Genomic DNA, 18,679 nt, shown 5'->3' with positions numbered 1-18,679 from the left:
CCATCAGATACCTTGCACATTAGATATTTGAATTATGATTTCTAACTAGCAGAATGACTGTTATGAAGTAGTAACAAAGTAATTGTATGGTTGGGGTGACCAAAACAATAGGAAGTTTGTGAAAAGGTTGCTTCAACTGAAAAATTAAGCACTACTGTTAACACATTGGTTTGCCACTATCATTTGAACTCTTTTATTTCAAAACACATGCTTTTTCAAAAGTTCAGTAAGGTAGCTGAGTTTTGGATTTATCTTTTATTTCCTAAGTCTGAAAATGTAGTTTTACTTTGTGTCTATTTGTGTGTGTGTGTGTGTGTGTGTGTGTATGTGTGTGTGTCTGTGTGTGTGTGTGTATGCATACTGTGTATGTACAAGTAAATGTGTCTATGTATCTATGTCTGTTTATCCATATGCGTATCTGTGTGTGTGTGCCTTTCTTTATATCTCTGGACATTTCTGCTTGTGTGTATATGTCTCTGTGAGTCTGTCTCTGTCTATCTGTATCCATGCATTTCAAGCTCTCAAGAAATATTTTGTTACAGAAATGACATTATGAATTTCTTAAAGCTACACTTTTCCCTTTCATATAATTGATACAGGAATAATGGTTAATGACTTATCTACTCCTTCATTTACTTTTCAAACATTTGTTCTAAGTGCTTAAGCTATAATTTCTAGAATATTTATATTGGCTCCATTACACTTTAAAAGCTATATTTCCCAACAGCACAGTGACTTGTAAACACAATTTCCTCAAAAATAACAAAAGAACCCTAAGCACTTATGAACAAAAATAGTCTTTGGAATAATCTAAAATAATATTTAAAGGGGTTTAATGGTCTTGATCATATCAATTGAAGCATTAAATCATCACATTCAAATGTAAGAAAACAGCCTATTTTTAAGAGAAAAAAAATTCATGTTACCAAATGTTATCAGACTAATTTAAAAAATAGATACACAACCCTGTAGCTTACTGAACAATAATCCTTCATAATCATTTGTATTTGCCAATGAATAACAATTTTTATGAAAAACAATTACTTTGTGTTAATTAGTAATCAGGAAAACCTTTTTTTCTGTTTCTGCTTATGACAGTCTCCCACCTGAGATACTGGGTTACCAAAAATTTGTTTCAGTTCTTTTCTTTTTTATAGAATGTGGTACAACTAGCACTGTGATTTCTATATGACTGCAGCACTGTGATGATTTGTAAAGTGAATTTACTATGACAATGTTTGAAACGAAACACTCAGAAGCAATAAGAGCAATTGGAAAAAAGTATGCCATAACTTAGTTTCTGAACATGAGCATATGCAAAATAGCATAAACATTTAGATAAAATATAATCATTACTTGTCCTTATTCTGTTAACTAGGAAGACAATTACATGTGATATACTGAAAGTACTCATTAATCTGAAAAAAAAGATTGTTTATTTTTACTGTTAATCAAACACATGAAAATAGAGCATTACCTTCTTAATTTGTAAAGAACTCTTTACAAGAAGATCAGGTATGTTCTAAGTGTCAGATTGACTCTTTTTTGTCATTTTAGAAAATTATCATTTATCCTCTTTGAAGGAGTGTTAGGTGTTCTTAATGTGCCTTATTAAATATTAAGAATTCATTATCTGGTTAATGATACTTACCAAGAAGTCAACCTTGACAGTAGCTTTGATTCACTAGATAATTTATGCACACTTGATTCTCATATGATCATTTTCAGACTCATTCACTTGTAGGAAAGCAGAAGAAGTAAGCATTTTAAATGCATTTGTAATTCAATAAGGCATTTCTGACTGGTTCAAAACAGAAAAAATGATAACTTTATTTCAAAATTAATATATCACATTTTAGGATCTATAAATTTAATATTTGATGTTTACATCATTTTTTTCTGCATGTCTTACTATAGCAATTTTCTGATGTTTATAAATGTAAATTGTCAGATACTCGGTTCTCATAAAAACTGGTGGACATATGCCAATCTATTTGTGCTAACATTGAATAGACTGAAATGAGGCTTATGTAGCCTTGCAGATTTCAAATAGCCAGTAACACAAAATTTTGTGCCAGCCTCCTAGAAATACTCGCAAAAATGTAACAAAACCTTGTATCTTCTAACATTATTGTACTTAACAAGAGTCTAAAGTAATGTTTGATTAGAAGGAGACTAATATTCCCAATCCTATTAAATTTTATCTCTAATATGTTTAGCCTGTAGAGACCACAAGAAAATGTCAAAAGTGTGCACTACATATGCGTGATAGGAATACAGCATGTCTTACTTGATATTCAAAAATCTTCAAAGTAAAAAAAAAAAGTGTTGTCTTTCCAGAAACAAAAAAATTACAAGTGCAGCTCAGTTAATATGTATTCTATGACTTATCAGTGTCCTTGGTTATGAAAACAGTCAGTCCTAAGGGCAGACTAGATTTTGTCCTCTCCCTGAACTTTGTGAATTGGATCTTACAATGGCCATAATGGAAACATTAACTACCTTTCCTAGGAGAAGGAGGAGACAAATCATATATATGATGTAGAATTAAAGCTCTACCTAAGCGCCACACGTGGTATAATATCAAATAAAGGCAAGGACTGCACTTCTCAGAGTCACCTAGAGTAATTTTCTCCTTTGTAAGCATGATCGAATAAAGGATGCAGCAGTAATCTTACACGTTAATGGCTTCTCAAGGCCAGATGTTACCAAAAATTAAGATCCAATAAAACTTTGCTATAACAGTGTCTAGACAAGTGGCCAATTCATTGCCTCTGCATTAAACTTTATAATTTTTACATTAATGAAAAGCAGAGCCTGAGTTTGTCTTTATCACCTTTTCTGATACACATCAGATCAGTAACACTGTATGAAGACAAAAGTAAATGGGCTCTGACACCTGAGTTTAAATAAAACCACAGTGGGTTAACATGTATTTCAAAGGTGACAATATTGTTTTATTTGTTTTTGGTTTTGTTTTTCTTGAGACAAGTGTCTAGTCTGTTACGCTGGCTACTTAGTATCCCATCCCCTTTTAAGAAGAGGCTGGCCTGAGATTCACACTGGATAGCAATGCCTCTGCCTCTTGTAAATTGGGATTAAAGGTGTGCTCAACAGCTAGGCCTAGGTAATCACATTTAAATAAAAAAAAAACACTGCATTTATCCTGTTTCAAAATAGAAATATGTATTTAAACTTCAATTATTCTATGCTATTTTATTATACAAAATAAAGTAGTTCATGAATTTCCATATATCTGGTACTAAGGTTAAAAATTAAGCATACCTGGGGTAGTAGGTTGTGTCAGCTCTTAAATGCTAGGTTCACAACCAATTTTATGAGTATTCCTCATAAATTTATTATTGATTTTTTATCTTCATTAAGGACAAATAGAACATTTAAAAATCTTCACATTTCAGTGTATTTCCACAAACTTGTTAATTAATATTTATTACTGAAATGTATGACATATTTTTATTTAATTGTAAATACTGATGAAATCAACAATATGAGCTATGTCGTATCTTACACATTCTCCAATTCCTATACTCCCAGGAAATGCCTTTTCACTGTTGTTTTAAAATATTAGTCAGGAAATACTGTCCTAATTGCACTCACTGCCATGTACAAATTACACAAATATGCTATAATGGGTGTCTACATTTCCTCTCTCTTTTTAAGTCTTCTCATTGAAAGAACTCAAAGAAATTGAGCTCATTGCACAATTTCTAATATGTTTGTCCACTGACTTTCTGGAAATTCTCTTGCACCTTAATTTTTTCTCTAGCCCTTATTTCTAGAAAAACAAGTTGATCTCTATAAGTAAAGGAATTAATAGTCACCTATCAATAGTCACATGAATATGACAATTTTTATCATGGGCTCACTAGAAAGAGTCCATATCTGATTATCTTAAGTACAAAAAGTACCAAATCCCCTTCGATTTACTTATTCTAATGGCATACTTTTGTTTAACATAGTACAATCATTACTATTGTTTAAAAAATTGGAATTACAATGAGCAAAAGGTTTTTCATTGTCTCCTAGGTATTTTTTATAAATGTATTTTCCCTGAAAAGTGAAAGGAGCATATGGGTTTCTGTAGGCCTATATTTTCTGTGTGTGGGTATGTGTATACATCCACACAGAGACAAGCACACATGCAGACACACAATATTTTAGAATATTATATCCATTTGAAGGAGTTGGGGGGAGGTCTTGCTAAAAGTATGGAAGGTAAACTGTTAACAGGAAATACAGTCCTTGGCCTAGAATTTGAATTTTAAAGAGGGAGATATAATGCAGAATAATAGTGTACAGGTTGATTAGTTGTTTTATTCTTGTGAGGCAATATGTCAGAGCCAGTTTTAAACATCTGTCTCATTTTTATTTTAGAAAGATGCACTTCAGGGACTGCATGAATAATTACTAAAAATTAGATGTACAAACCTATATTGTCTAATTACAGCCAAATAAAAGAGTATATTTTACTACATACATTTTATTCTTAAGCAATACTTTTTGACCAACATTAATTATTAGCTATTTACCTCTTAACTGCATAAAACTTTCTTCCTTTTCAACACACAGATCTTGGATACTGATTTTGCTATATTTATTTTCTGTGCTTAAATAATGATCTTCTCGTCAAACTTTCCTCTAAATATTTATCTTTAATCCAATGTAAGTGTATTTTTCCCATCACCAACAAAATGCTTATTGTAGCAGAATACAACTAATACAAAAATTCATAATAATGTGCAGAATATATCTGTCTAGTGGCCAGGTACCAATGAACAACTATATCAACCACTCATAAAGGTGCTCAAAGAATTTCAAAGAGGGTTCATAGTGATTTTAAGAGCCAGACATCAGGGAACAGGACTGTGAGAAAATGTTTTCTGGATATAACAGAGTGCTGTAATTCAAAAGCTCATAGTAGCTGTTCATGCTGGTTCCTGCACAGGAATAAGCCAGTTCACACTCCAATATGGATGGAAGATGGGCTCCAGGAAAAAAAAAAAAAAACTGGAAGCAGGTGGCTGCTGCTGAAGGGAATAGGTTTCTTTGGGTGTGGCCTTGAAGACATTGTCCATAGTCTAGAAGTACTGTGTTCATGTGCTTAAGGGCAGAGGTAAGAGGATGCAATGTGTCAAATAAAAACAATATGAAATTAGAAGTGGGGTATGTTAGAAAGGCTAGAGAAGCTGAAGGATGATGGAATTAAAATACAAGTAGATATAAATAGGTGGTACACACACACACACACACAGAGAGAGAGAGAGAGAGAGAGAAAGAGAGAGAGAGAGAGAGAGAGAGAGAGAGAGAGAGAGAGAGAGAGAGAGAGAGAGAGAGAGAGAGAGAGAGAGAATTAAATAATATAAAATAATGGTGATTCTATATGCCTGGCAGCATACAACAACATAAAAGCCTAATGGTATTTTTTAGTGTTATTTTGTTCTTGTTCTTGTTTCATTTTTATTCCTCATAATGCTTTGTCTAGGCATGTTTATTTTTCCTCTTTTTTCCGTACTTTTACAGATATCTTACTTATATATTATTGTTTCTAGTTTTGTACTTATACAGGATATTTGCATTTGAAAGTGTGTGCTTCTCTGTGTACATGAGTTTCTTGTTGTTGTTGTCTCTTTTGTTTTCTACTTTGTTTTAATATTTTTGATGCTTGTTTGTTTCCTAATAAGAGAACAAGAAAGGATGTAGACTTAAGTGAGTAAGGAGGTGGGGCAGATCTGGTAGCAGCTTCAGGAAAGAAACTTGTAATAAAAATATATTGTATTAAACAATCTATCTTCAAAAAAATAAAATTTGTTTTATTAGGTAAGACCTGAAATTTTGACATTTTAGTCACTCTTAAATGTAAACCATCTATAACCTCCAAATTCTGCTTTTATCAGTTGATTATAATTAGCGATGCATCACACACCCAAGTTGCCCTATTAAAACATCTCATGGCCCTTTCTTCAGACTTTACCTGATCTTCTTCCAAACAAAAAAGACATAGTCATTTCATTTAAATAAATGCCTAGTCAGATTTGCTCACATACTCTGGGAGAAATTTGTATTTTTAATTACGTTAACTATATGTCTTTCCATTGTTTAGCTGTAAAATAATAACTTTCTTGTGACATTATTGAAGATTAAATAGAAAAGTAACTAAGTGTAAAAGTTCAGTAGAACTTTTATTGTTAATCATGAAGATGATCTTTTAAATTGTAATTATATGTCTTTCATATCCTGGAAAGATAGCTGTTTCATTCTCAATATATCTTAAATATTAAAGAATATCAAATATTTTGTCACTTAAAGTTATTAATAATTTTATAGTAATGACTCTTAAATGTGAATGTTTAAACTATTTATACTATTCTTTTATATAGCAAATACAGTTTTATGTCATGTGAAAATGTAACCAGTTAGTCCTGATCATATGTAGTCATATGATGAAACATAATCATGAGAAGCTCAAAGTCCAGAGAAAAGAGGAACTGTGTCTTATAAAATGCCTTACAATTAGATAAGTGTAGCTGTTTGTGAAACCAGTAAAAAAAATATGACTAATTTTGTGGGTAGTGTAGAATCTTAGCTGTGGCAGGTTGTTTAGGTGTAATGGTTTTATTCTACAGCTAGTAAGTGCCTAAGTGCCAGAGAAAGTATAGAACTAATTTTATAACTTTATTGTTGACATTATTTTCTGTGTCATCTATTACTGTGGCCTGTTTCTTTGTGTATTTGTTTATATGTGTTTTATGTGTATGCACATATGCATAGCTACATAACTGTCTATACTTATTAACAAAAGGCCCTAGTACCATTCAGAAGAAGACGGGAATTATAATAAATAAAGAAAATATTAAAAATGGTTAGAAATTTCAGGATAAGCATTTTTGAGTACCTATTATCTTTCAGGCACTTTTAAAATCACCGATTCCCCTGCAGTGCTTAACTGTGGCAAAAAATAATTAGTAAAATAGGAGCAGCAATTAAGAATAGGAATTAGAAGAAATAAGGCAAAGTTTAGAGGGTTCAAATTAATTTTCATAACAATGGGTGCTGATTGAATAAAAATAGCTGACAGCGACTTGGTTATCATTTTTCTAGAAGAAAGTGATTAGGAAATAAAAATGTATCTCTTCAAAAGTGCATTCTAGTCAACAGAGATGTGTGAAGTTATTTTTTTCCCCTCATAGAGAATCGTGGCTTCTGTAAGAAAATAGATATCTTAATTAGGGTTTTTATTGGTGGGACAAAACAACTTGATCAAAAAGCAAGTTGGGAAAGAAAGGGTTTGTTTGGCTTATACAGTCACACTTGCACATGGCAGGAGCCTGGAGGCAAGAGGTGAAGCAGGGGCTGCAAGGGTGCTGCTTACTGGCTTGCTTCTCATGGCTTGCTCTGCCTGCTTTCTTATGGAGCTCAGATCCATGGAGGGATGGATCACACCACCCACAATGTGCTGGACCCACCACCATCTATCCTTAATTAAGAGATGCCCTACATCTGGATCTTGTGGAGGCATTCTCTCAGTTGAGGTTCCCTCCTTCGAAACTAACTCTAGCTTCTGTTGAGTTGACATAAGACTAGTCATCACAACTTTGCCAGAACTATTAGAATAATGGGTCTCTAGACCTTTGTCTTGTTTTTATCTGTGGTGCTTTTAAACACAGAGCTCTGTATTAGGGATGAAATCAATGTGTCATAATGTGAGGGACAAATCTGTTTCTGTGGAACAGTTGTTGCTTTGAGGAGAGTTGCTCTTTATTATAAAATTAGTTAAAGATAAAGACCATTTAACTTGTCATTTCCTGGCCTTCCCATCCATCAATCTGAAGCTTCATAATATTGTACTTGGGTCACTTTTAACAATTTTTATGATTTTTGGAAATTATTTTGCATTTGCTTTAAAATTTTAAATAGCCCTGGACATTCTAAAGTAACTTTTACCTATTTTTCTAATACTAATAAGTTATGTTACCATAGCACTGTAATAACTACAGAAGCTGAGTTAGTATGTTATAATTTACTGAAGTGTAGACTCCTGCAAGCCTCTTATTAATGCTGTTTATCTACCTCCTGTTCATTCTAGAACAAACGTTGCAACGCCTGATTTGGGACATCTGGAAAGAGAAAAGTCAGAATTTGCCAGTTTGAAAATTATCATATCTAGCCTTCACAAAGTTACATAATAGATGTGTTTGGAAGAGATGGGCTAATTAAATTAAACTCAACTTTCTTTATGTGAAAATATGCTCACAGCATCCATAATAGTGTTCTTTGCATGGAATCTTCATGTTTAGATTTGTGAAGAGTTTGCCAAGAATGAGGTAGTATTCAGAAAGAACTCCAAACGCCAAGAACTTAGTTCTATGGTTCTTATTGTGCAGTCTGCCACGTTAGATAAATGTAAAATTCTATTTCAAACAAAAGAATTTACACAGGTTCTAAATATTTGTAGATCACAGTTCCAAAATAAAACTAGTAATTGGGGTTTAAATTAGTTTCTGATATTGATTTTTAGTTATCTTATTTTATAACCTTAAAAGTATATAGAGCTGCAGAAATAGCTTAGAGAATAAAAATGCTTATTACAAAAATATGAACACATAAGAACCCATGTAGAAAGCTGAGGAGGGTGGCACACATCTCTAATTGCAGTGCTGAGAAGGTTTGATCTACATAGGAGGATTCCCACTTTTTCTAAGCATTAACACGGTCCCCTCAGTTCAAGAAGATACCATCTCTATAGTGTGTAGGGCAGACTCCTGAGTTTGACATCTGATTTCTACCACTGGCAAGGACAACATGCATGCATATACACACATATATACACTGAGCGTTAGTGCTTAAAAATAAATTATAAAAAATGAACAAAGCAAGAAAGCAAGACAATATGCTTTTATTTTTAAAGTATTGACTAGAATTCTAGGATTTTTTTACCTCTCTTTTCTTTTTATATTTTAATTTTTTTGTTAAATTTTTTATTATTCATTTCAGTTGTTTACATTCAGGTAATATCCCCCTTCCTTGTTACCCATCCACAAATCCCCATTCTATTACCCCTCTTCTCTCTTCCCTTTGCCTCTATGAGGGTGCACTTCCACCCAATCACCCACTTGTGGTGCCTCACTGCTCTAGCATCCCCATATGTGCATCAAGCCTCCACAGAACCAAAAATCTTCCCTCTCATTTATGGCAGATAAGGTCAACCTGCTACACATGCAGCCGAATCCATGGATCACTCCATGTATACTCTAAACTTGGTCGTTTAGTCCCTGGGAGCTCTGAGTGGTCTGGATAATTGATATTATTGTTCTTCCCATGGAGCTGCAATCTCCTTCAGCTCCTTCAGTCTTTCCTCTAACTCTTCCTTTGGGATCCTTGGGCTAAGTTATTTAGTTGGCTATGTGCATCTCCATCTGTATTCTTCAGGTGCTGGCAGAGCCTCTCAAGGGACAGCCATACCAGGATCCTGTCAGCAAGTTCCTCTTGGCAACAGCAACAGTGCCTGGGTTTGGAGCCTGCATATAGGATGGATCTTCAGGTGGAGCAAGCACAAGATGAGCCTTCCTCCTGTCTCTGCTCCATTTTTTATCCCCTTTTATTTCTCCTTGGACAAAAACAATTTCTGTGTTAAAGGATTTTGTGTGGCATGGGTGGTCCCATCACTCCACTGGGGCTGTGCCTATCTACTGGACATTGTGTCAACCTTCACTGTGCATTTTGGGTAATGTCATGGGAGCCTCTTGTTTCCCTAACATCTGGGACTCTCCAGTGGCTCCTCCCAGTACCTCACCCCCTACCACTACATATATTTATTTGATTTCCTGTCCCTCTGTTCTCTTCTCCCTTCCCCTCCAATACTCGATCCTGCCCCCATCCCTTCCCCTTTTCTCTCCCTCCCAAGTTCCCATGCCCTCTGCCTCCTGCAATCATCCTATTCCACCCCCTATGCAGAATTGAAGCATCCATACCATGCTCTTCCTTCCTCCTCAGCTCCCTATGGACGGTGGGTTGAATTGTGGACATTGTGAACATTTGGGCAGATATCCACCTATCAGTGAAGACATACCATGTGTGTATTTTGTGTCATGATATTTTGTAATTCCATTCATTCGCCTGATAATTTTATGAATCCATTGTTTTTAATACCTGAGTAGTACTCCATGTGTAAATGTACCACATTTGATGTATCTATTCTTCTGATGATGCTCATCTGAGTTGTTTCCAGCATCTGGCTATTATAAATAAGGCTGCTATGAACATAGTGGAGTATGTGTTCTTGCTATATGTTAGAGAATCTTTTAGATATATGCTTAGCAGTGTTATAGCTGGGACTTCAGGTTTTCAGGAACCACCAAATTGATTTCCAAAGTGGTTTTAGCAAATTATAGTCTCCTTAGCAGTGTAAGAGTGTTCCTCTTTCTCTACATACTTGCCAGTATCTGCCGTCACCTGCCATTCTGATTGGTGAGAGGTGGAATCTCAGAGTCATTTTTATTTGAATTTACCTGATGACTAAGACTTTTGAACATATCTTTGGGTGCTTCCCAGCCATTTCAGATTCCTTAGTTGAGAATAATCTCTTTGTATCTAATTTTTAAATAGGGTTATTTCCTTCTCTGCAGTCAAACTTCTTGAGTTCTTTGTATATTTTGGATAATAGCCATTTATCAGGTGTTAGGTTGGGAAACATCTTTTTCCAATCTATAGGGTACCTCGGAGATGAAAAGATCTTCCATGTTCATGGATAGACAGGATTAATATATTAAAAATGGTCATTTTACCAAAAACAATTTACAGATCCAATGTAATCTCCAATTAAAATTCCAACTTAATTCTTCACAGAGATAGAAAAAGAAATTCTCAGATTCATTTGGAATAACAAAAAACATCTAGGAAAGTAAAAACTATTTTCAACAATTAGAGAACTTCTGGGGGAATCATCATCCCTGACCTCAAGCTGTACTACAGAGCAATAATGACAAAAAACACTATTGGTACTGGTACAGAGACAGGAAGGTATATCAGTGAAATAGAATTGAAGACCAGAAATAAACCCACACATCTATGGTCACTTGATCATTGACAAAGAAGTTAAAAACCATTCAGTGGGAAAATGACAGCATTTTCAACCATGGTGCTGGTTCAATTGGTGGCCTGTATGTAGAAGAGTACAAAAGATCTATTCTTATCTCCTTGTACAAAGCCCAAATCCAAGTGGATAAAAGACCTCCACATAAAAACCAGATACTCTCAATCTAATAGAAGAGAATCTGGGAAGAGCCTAGAACAGATTGGCACAGGGAAATTTTTTTTTTTCTGAACAGAAAACCAATGGTTCATGCTCTAAGATATACAACTGACAAATGGGACCTTATAAAATTCCAAAGCTTCTGTAAGGCAAAGGGCAGTGTCAATAGCACAAACTGACACCCAGATATTGGGAATTGTTTTTCAAACTCAAAATAAACCTCATCATAAAGGGTTTTAATAGTCTGGCTTTTGTTTGTCAATTGCAATGGTTCTTAGGTCAGAATTTATCAACTGCTCTATGCTTTATGGTTTATTATGTTGTAAGTGAGATTATTTTAAATATTCTCTCATATATTTTGTTGTTCTTTTTGTTACAAATTAGGAATCATTATGATAAATTGCCTTTCAAATGGAGGCATGTGGATCAATGTTAAGGTGTTACTTGATTGGATAGTGGAGTGGTAGGAAAACAAAAAAGGAACAGATAATCCTGGAGAGGAATCAAGATGGAGCTCAAGAAGAGTGATCTGGATCCAAATGGACTTAATTGGTGTTAGGTAGATATGATTATTTTAAGGGATTCTATATGTCTTTTATCTCATATGAAAAAAAAATTTGTATCTTTGTTCATTAGATGTAATCTTATTGTATAGAGGATTTGTGGATTGAAAATTTATTTTTTACATTAAAAATCTTGCATATATTTAATGTATACACATCAATAAATTTATAAACAGTGTCATAATCAAGACAGTAAGCATATATATTTCCTCAATCTTTTTAATAAAAAAACTTTATTTTAAAATACAGAGATAAATGTACAAGTTTTAAAAGCATTTTTGCATAAAACTATATGAATATATTTTTGTCAGTACTTGATTTTTTTTAAAGATTTGATAGTATGCATTGAAAACATACCTTTTCTTTTTAGTTAAATAAGGTTAGACTGATCATGTCCTTAGGTAGATATCAACTTGAGTTTTTTTGTTTGTTTGTTTGTTTGGTTGGTTGGTTGGTTAGTTTGGCTTTTTGTTTGTCTGTTTGTTCTTCTTCAATGATTTAGTGAGTTTCACAATGTGAATTATTTCCATTTTTCATAAAGTTGACTGACCATAAATATTTCATTCCATGAGAGTTTTACAGTATGTTCACTGTCTGACCATAAACCCATAACATCTCCTTTGTCATGATCATAAAGATAACAGCAAATTTTCATTTTTTAAAAGCACTTGCTTGCTCATCATAAAAGGCCTTTCTCTTTCCGGTCTGGGTAGCTCTCATTCTCCTATTTCTTGGGTGAGTATAAGTCTGGCAAGGCTATAAAAATATACTTTTGCCTTATAACATCTCAGTGTTAGCTCTTGGTCTTTGACACCATAACATCAATAAGCAGAGAATTCATGATCATCTATCAGGGATGCTTCTTGGACAATTTCTAGATATGGGGGAATGCATTATAGTGCTCCTAAAATCACTCTTTTTAGGTGAAAAATTCAGCAAACATGTCATCATGTTCAGTCACCGTTTGCAAAAGCTCTGGTAGAGTGTATGTAGATCTTGAATATGTTTTCCTAGTTGGCAGGCAGAGTTGCTCTATGCTACTTTTACTCCATTACTTTTTCTCTCACATTTATAAACAAAACATCAATGTGGTATATTCTGTCAAGAATTGCATCTTTAGGCTATTTTTCTACTTCTCTACTTCCTAGAACAGTTCCCTGCACAAAGTCAGCAGAAATGGCATGTTCAGTGTTTATGTAGTTAGGAAAGCAGCCAAGCATGGTCAAAAATGATTAGGAGAAAGATTGGATGCTGATAGACTACAGTCCACAAACACAAATTACCAATACAAACATTGATGAAGGTATACTATCCACTGGGAACTACTCATAATGAGGAGAAAGAAAAATGTTCGCAATCATGGAGTCCATAATTCAACTTTATCTATTAGGTTATATTCAAGGTTGAAATTGTTAGCATAAGAAGCATTTTGAGTAAGGTGACAGAAAGCACATTACCTGAACAGTGATCTCTTCTTGCAAAGATGGCCAATCCTCTATTGAAGGAGTTATTGATGGTTACCAGTTCTTACAGGCCAGCTTTATACAAGCTTTATTCCATATTGCTGTTAAGTAAAAATTTAAGCCTAAGGACTAAATATATTTGGATATTTGGAACTGTCCTTTGGGGTGAGGAGCATGTCTCCACATCATGTTTTAACCTATGAGCATGTTTGAAATTCAGACCATCATGAATAAAATAATTAAGAAATAATATAAAAGGAAACATTTAGAAAGTCATCAATTACAAACTTAATTGCTTAATAAAGTCATTAGAAATTATGCAGATGATTTGGCCATTTGCAAAGTCTTTCATTACCAACAGCCAACAAAAACCTGATTGACAATATGTCTAAAAACATAATATCTGTTATTTATTAAAGTTAGATAGACCACACCAAATGAACTTGTAGAAAATTTTATCTGTATGTTAATTTCAGTTATCTATTTTTCAATTTTTATTTATTTTTTAATATACTGATTATGGTTTCTCCTTCATCACGTCCTCTCAGGTAATCCTGAAATAACTATCCCTCCAACTTCAGGGTTTCTATTTGTCTTTTTTTAGAAGACAAACTTGTAAATAAACAAACCGGATCGGAACAAAAGGAACAAATGGAGAGAATAAAACACACAAGGAAAATCTCTAAATGGGGCGAGGAAGAAAGGAGGAAAAGCATGCTCTCCGCCGTGTTTTCTAAGCCCAAGAAAACTCTTATTAAGCAACTTCAAACTCAGTTCAAAGCTGTGGTGGTTTGAATATGCTTGGCCCTAGGAGTTGCACTGTTTGTAGGTGTGGTCTTGTTGGAGTAGGTTAGAGGAAGTGTATCACTGTGGGGGTAGGCAATAAGACTGTCCATCACAATCAAACAAACTTCATTCTAGAGATGAAGGAATGGCGCAATATATGAAAATATTTCAAAAAAATGTGTTTTTTGAAAGCAACTCTTTGCTATGTATTCAATATTTCTTCTTAAAATGGCGGTGGATTTTTCATCCCAGAAAAGCACAAAAAATTTGACCTCACTACACTCATAGTGGTGGGCATGTTACCTTAATCACAAATTTTGAGCTCCACCATTTTCACTTCACTAGTCAGAGCTCCTAATAGCAGAATTCGATACCATTGGCTTTGGGAAAGTATCTTCAACTCACTCTGCCCTCTTTTCTGCATGTCCCTATATACCTGTTCAACTGAAGTCATTGCTTTCACTTGTCATAGCACCTGCCCTGGAGCCTACCTGGTGGGGTTCCAGAAATTCCTTTGTCGTACTGTCATAAGCTCTCTCAGTCTCAAAACTCCCACAACATTTTCAGAAGTCTTGCTTCATTTGAAATTATTCCTATAAATAAATATAAATTTCATTAAGGAGTGTGATAATTGTAGTAAAATCTTCCTGTGGAGATAAGAGTCTGTACGGGAACACATTCCATCTTGAAAGAGCACTACACCTAAGAGGTACCAGCTGGGTTAGTGGGACATACTGCCGATTTCCCCATAAAGTTAGTGCTGCTCTATTTTCCCTAAGTCTTTACAACTATTTCTAAATCAAGAAGCCTATAAATGAACAATGCAGGGACTGAATAAAACAATAAGGAGCATGCTCGCAGAAGGAGAAAGTAGGAGTCAGGACTTCAACACAATTCTTCAAACACGGAAGTCCTGTGTTTATTGTTAGAAAGTATACCTTCATTATTTTGGTTCACTTCAGGCTACTAAACATGATTAATACTTATAATGAATGATGAATAACTTTTTATTCTCTGATTTCGCAGCTGGTGGAGCTCTCATGATATAGACATAATTTTCAGTTTGGGTTCATGACATTTTGTATTAAAATACCATTGCAATTATATTACTATTCTTTAGTTTAAAATAAAGTTTGTTGGTTTCTCAATAATGGCAAATTAATGCAGGAACAATGATGCTGTATGAAGTGCATTGAGTTGCATTGCCTAAGTCTGTATAGCTATGGATATTTCTTATACATATAAATAAATGGTATGGCATTTGCTTATGCAACAACAGTGTTATATCAGTCAGGGTCTTGGCCATGAGCAGACAACATACAGATTAGTAATTTGAGAAACTATTTACAGAGCCATAAACAGGGTTCAACAACAAATGAGTGCACTAAAGTGCAGAGCTGGCAATCGCTGGATATTGGTTTCATTTTAAAGCTCAAGCAGCAAGAAGATAGAACAATTACTGTAGCCAAAAGGTAGCACACTGAGCCAGTGACCTAGTGGAATGACAGTGTTCCAATATGAATCTACAGGGAGACAGATCTGGCACCCAGACAGTGTGACCTTAGCCTCTTACCGCTCACTTGATCCACTACATGGTTTTCCTTTGGTCAAAGGCACTGTAACAAACATGTCAGAGTACCCCCTGTAATCATAAAAAGCCAAGTTGCCAGGATGCAGATCAGCCTAAAGAAGAGAGGGTTGACTAAAAGTGAACCAGAAAAATCTCTCCAACAACCAGCTTATTGCCATCAAGAGTACAAAGATGGGAATAGGAAGCTGCCATTATGGAGAAGGATTACAACAGTTTCACAAGTCACATATAGCCTCGTGCTGAAATAGGAGACATTGTTCTCTATCTTAAGGCATTTAAACTATTCTCGCCTTCATATTTATGAGGTAATTCCAAATGCATGCATTTTTAAAGTTTTAATTAGTTTATTGTTGTTGTTTGTGTGTACAATGTGTGTGTAAATGCAGGTGTGGACATGCCACTTGACATATGAGGAAGTCACAGGGTATGTGTACAAGTGGGCTTTCTCTTTCCATCCTGTGAATCTCAGGAGTTAACCTCGGCAATCAATTATATTAACAAGAACTGTCATGCACTAAACCATCGCTCCCATCCTCAAATTGTTAGTTGACATTCTAGAATCCTTTTAAACAATACCTTATTTTGAATCAGTTTTAATTCTTCAAAGAACTCTTTAACTTATTTTTCTTGGCTTGATTCTCTTCAAATTTATAAGTAATATATATATATATTTTTTTTACCCAGATCTTTAACATTAGCACCTTACATGGTTTTAAAATCTTACCATGAGATCCAGAATAGGATATAGATTTAATAAGACAAATACATTAAAATATGCTTGAAAGCCAGTTTATTTTAAAAGATACTTTGTATTTCTTCACATTAATGGGAGCTGGCTTGGTAATTGCCTTTTTTATTTCATATTCTAACTTACAAATGACAAGAAGCATTATCGCTTCAGAATAAAAAGACAGGCAAATTGCTCCAAAGTATATTGTTCCAAATGTTTTGAGAAGAAATTATGATATAAAAATGTCATTGATTTGCTTTTTCTGTTCACTATTTACTTAAATTTGATTATAGACAGTTGAGAAGCTAGAAGAGACACACGGCACAGGAATGTGTTTTATACACATGTGTAATTTTTTTTTTACAATGAAACATGAAAGCATTATGCACTTTTTTCAAGAAAAGCAAAATTCTTTAACATCTGGGTGTACGTAGGTAAAGTGGGAATCACTTCAATTCTAAATGAAGGGGAGGGAGTGCTGTCTCCAAATTGATACAAAGTTAGATTCTTTCCTCTGAAACAACGTTGGTCAGAAGCAAGACAGCTAGATCCAAGAGAGAAGACATTTCTGAAGGTCTCCTTTGATATTATGGCTGCTGTGTCTATTTAAATCCAGGAGAATTCACTGCCTTCCACAGAGGAGCCACAGGACATCAGAAATGTGCTTCTTGCACTCTCCTTGTCTGTTATCCAGATATGTAATAGATGCTGCCTCCCTCAGAGTGGGTTTCCTACTGATTCCTTACATTATCTAGTGTAGATACAGAAAATGGATTTTACTGTCCAGAGCAAGATGTTATGTGCAGGATCACTGTGCAAGAAATATTGGTAAAATATATGCAGCTGACCTTACACACCCCTTTGGTTCTGCTTTTACACATTCAACCAAGCACAGATTAAAAAATGCTTCAAAAACTAGTCACTGTATTGAGCATCTCACTTTCTTGTTATTTCCTACACAATTAAGTGCACTTTTTTACATAGCATTTCCATTGAATTTGGTACCGTAAGTATATAAAACAGTATTAAAATAAGTATGTAGCTGTGTGCAGATTATCCAAATACTATACCATTTCATATAAGACACTAAAGTGTCCGTGGATTATATATCAGAACAGTCTAGTAGTGTCTTAGTCAGGATTTCTATTCCTGCACAAAACATCATGACAAGAAGCAAGTTGGGGAGGAAAGGGTTTATTTAGCTTACACTTCCACACTGCTGTTCATCACCAGAGGAAGTCAGGACTGGAACTCAAGCAGGTCAGGAAGCAGGAGCTGATGCAGAGGCCATGGAGGGATGTCACTTACTGGCTTGCTTCCCCTGGCTTGCTCAGCCTGCTTTCTTTTAGAACCCAGGTCTACCAGCCTAGGGATGGCTCCACCCACTATGGTCTGGGCCAGGGATGGTTCCACCCACTATGGGCTGGGCCCTCCCTTTGTTCACTAGTTGAGAAAATGCCTTACAGCTGGATCTCATGGAGGCATTTCCTCAACTGAGGTTCCTTTCTCTGTGATAACTCCAGCTTGTGTCAAGTCAACACAAAACCAGCCACTACAGGTAGATATCAGGAAATGACTCAAATCAGAGAATCTGCAAGAAGGATGTGTAGTGAATCCAGCAAAATATTGTTTCACATTGCAACACTAGTAATTAGACTTTATTTTATGTCAGTAATAATATGAATTGGAGATATTAACTAAGCTGAAAGTATATTTATATATAATTAATTATATTTTTATTTGTTAAAAATAGAAAAGAGGCCAGCAAAGCTGAGCATTGGAACAGACTCATTTTGTTTATGTTGTTGCTCTTTTCCTCCAGGATTTGTCATGGTACAACTTGCAAAGATCTGATTTAGACTAAACAAATATATTAAATACATAATTTATGATTATATCTAACCCTCAAAATATAAAGTAAATCAAACTGAATATTAAAATGTTACAACATATAGCCACTTGTTACAAATGTGGTATGGAAAAACTTCTATTGCTCTAATTTCATAATAAAAATGTGTATATGAGAGTTGGCAGCAGGGGCCCCCATAGGAAAATGCATTTTTATATAGGTAAGGATAGTGCTGAAAATCTGTGTATTGAAGTATGACTTTTTAATAAACAAATATGAAGACAGGGCACCTAGGGGAATTTTTGAACTTGTCAGATTTTATTATTCATACAAGAGAAACTAAAGCTTTCTATACTATATAAAGAAGAGCAGGGTAAGCATATTAGTTCCAGACAGAAAAAAATTAAGATATTAAACTAACATGACAG

This window comes from Micromys minutus (genome assembly GCF_963924665.1).
Source record: "Micromys minutus genome assembly, chromosome: 15".
In the NCBI taxonomy this organism is placed as follows: domain Eukaryota; kingdom Metazoa; phylum Chordata; class Mammalia; order Rodentia; family Muridae; genus Micromys; species Micromys minutus.
The sequence above is the reverse complement of the archived record's forward strand: the minus strand, read 5'-3'. Positions refer to the sequence as shown.